This window comes from Miscanthus floridulus, chromosome 1, assembly GCF_019320115.1.
Source record: "Miscanthus floridulus cultivar M001 chromosome 1, ASM1932011v1, whole genome shotgun sequence".
Classification (NCBI taxonomy): Eukaryota; Viridiplantae; Streptophyta; class Magnoliopsida; order Poales; family Poaceae; genus Miscanthus; species Miscanthus floridulus.
Window position 1 is genome coordinate 16,670,247 of NC_089580.1, and position 2,623 is coordinate 16,672,869.

General features: G+C 46.5%; 1 long non-coding RNA gene across 1 annotated transcript; it reads right to left on the reverse strand.

Annotated features, from left to right (window-relative positions):
* Positions 1–231: 231 nt before the first annotated feature.
* LOC136474360 (uncharacterized) lies at positions 232–906 on the reverse strand. The gene is made up of 2 exons (XR_010762908.1): positions 741–906; positions 232–638 (listed from the first exon to the last, which is right to left on the reverse strand). It is a non-coding gene; the product is annotated as an uncharacterized lncRNA (long non-coding RNA).
* Positions 907–2,623: the final 1,717 nt, after the last annotated feature.

The window sequence follows — 2,623 nt, forward strand, 5'->3', positions numbered from 1 at the left end:
CATCTTGCGACTTTTGGCCGATTCGCATCTCAATGAAGAAGCGATCTACGCTTTCAACGTTGAATGCGCTAGCAGAACTTGACGACCATTGGCCGTACGGTGATGCTATAGGTCGTCCGTCCGGACACCGACGCAGCGGCGGAGGCAGGAATATTTTCTTAGGTGTGGTGGTTTTATAAAGCTTAAACATGTATAATATAACTATCAATTATGTAAGGACGCACTAGAATATTATCTAAATTTGTATATTACTATGTGATCAGCAAATATAACATAAATCCAAAAATAAAACATTGGCACATAAATACCTCACTAAATAAAGCTTGCTGTTGGAACAAATACATACCCATAATAAAGCTTTATTTGGGTGTAGACCTTGGCAATGGCATTCTTCTTTTTGTTCTTTTGAAAATCTTTCTTAATTTCAGCAAGACCAAGTCCCTTGAATAAGCCTCGCTCAATGTAGCACATCATCAGGTCATTAAGCCAAGCATCAGCCATCTTATTGCATAATTCGGTCTTAATAATCTTCATAACTCATAAGGCTCTTGTTCTTGTTGTCCAGCAACATCATCTACAGGCCGAGCTGGGTTGGAGCTGCTAGTGCTAAATGCTTTGGCAAAAAATACTCTTCAAATCTGTATTAAAAATCACAAGACAAAAAGGCAAACAATGTTATCAAATCAAATAATACTCAAACATAGAGTTTTTAGAATTCTAATTTCTGAATTTAAAAATACCTTTCATCACATATCTGCTCTTCTTTGGTGCCATCGTTGCACTTGCAGTTGCAGCGGTTGCAGACTTGCGTGGCCAACTGGCCGCGTCGAACTCGCGCCGCCGTCCGCTGGCCACCGCGTTGAGTTGTCGTGCCGGCGCCATCGTCCGCCGTCAGCGTCCACAGTCCACCGGCCACGGTGTTGATCGATCAGATTTAGAATACGAAGAGGAAGAGACACGAGACGGATGGATAGGCACCGAGCAGACGAGGTCTAGCTTCCCTTTCCCTCTGTGCGTTTTGGTAATCGACGCCAGGAGGCCCATCAAGCGGAGCCCATCAGGCCTAGCTAGCTTCCCTCCGTTGGCTCCGTATGACCATATCACTTATCAGGTATTCACGTATGTGTATGTATTTCAAGTATACACTACATTTAAGTTCAAAAAAAAGTATATACTACATATATTCAGCATTTTATATATTTTTTTGGTATGGTGGCCGCCAAGGCTCGCCAGATACTTGCCTCAGCCACTGCACGGACAGACCCGCATAAGTCGTCGGCTCGCTTTGCGCCTCGCCCGTGTCGCCTGCTCGCTAAGCGCAATGTGCGCCCCTGCTTCGGTACGGACCCTGCCCTCGACCGTGTGGCCCCGTCCTCATCGCCGCCGCCCACCTGCACAGCGTGCCCCCGTCCGGATTCATGTCTCTCGTTGCGGCCGCGCTCCATTCGCCTGCCCCTGCCGAGGTCCGTGCCGCCGCCGACCTCCACACCGGTGACCTCCGCGCCACTCCGCGGCATTGAGCTCCGCGACGAGCCTCCATTCGTGCAAGCAACAAGCGGATGCTACGCTCAAAGTGTATGTTGTAATAGTATGTTTTAAGTGTTTTAAATGTTTCAGATGTATGTTGCAAGTGTTGTATATCGATGCTGTAAAAGTAGATCGAGATGTTGCACATGTTGTAATGGCTATGCATGTTTCAAATGTTTTATCTGTTCCACACGAATGTTGTAAACGTTTTATCTGGATATTGCAAAAGTAGATCTGGATGTTGCATATACATGCATGTTGCAAGCATAAGAGTTTTCCGATGTTTCATACGTATGTTTGTGTTTTATCTAGATGTTGCATATGTTTGCAATAGTTTTCATATGTTTTTAGGCGTTTTCACAAGTGTTTTAGACCCTTGTTTTAAATGTTTTATTTGTCTTCTTTTTATATGTTTCAACTGTTACATCCAGATGTTTCAAAGTAGATTGGACGTTGCACGTAAGCGCGTGGAAAACGACCGCCGGCGCAGCAAATGGTGTGTTCCCTCGTGAACCCGACATGTTATAAGCTCGTTCGCTCTCTCTGTGTGGCAGCATCCAGACGCTAGCGCCCTGGACGGACACTAGCAAGTCCGTTGACCGTATCGTATCATCGCCCAGTGACACGGGATCAGACGCCACAAGCATCGTTGGAGAACCCGAGCCATTGGATGAAGGAGCAACCCAGAAAGGGGAAATACCACCAAGACAGGCTCGTACAAAACCCCAACACGATTCCTTGGAGAAGCAGTAATCATACTTCTACAACTGCTGACGCCGGGAATCGCCTGGAGGGAGGAAATAACTATGGAATCCGATGTCACCGGACTAGATCCTAATTCTACCTTATTTTAATCTAAACAACTAGTACGAGACATTAACACCAAACATCAAATCGTGGCTCCCTTCTCCTCCGGCGCCGAAAAAGCCACCGGAGATGGAGGGGAGCCAACGAAATCAGCGCTTGGACGGTGGTCGCCTAGGATTAGCAAGGAGAAAGAACTCTCGACTTTGGGTCCGAAAGGAAAAAAAAAAAACAGACGCCTAGTCCCAGAGGCACCATAATAGGTCGTTCATGGGCTTCTCACCCGGGAGAA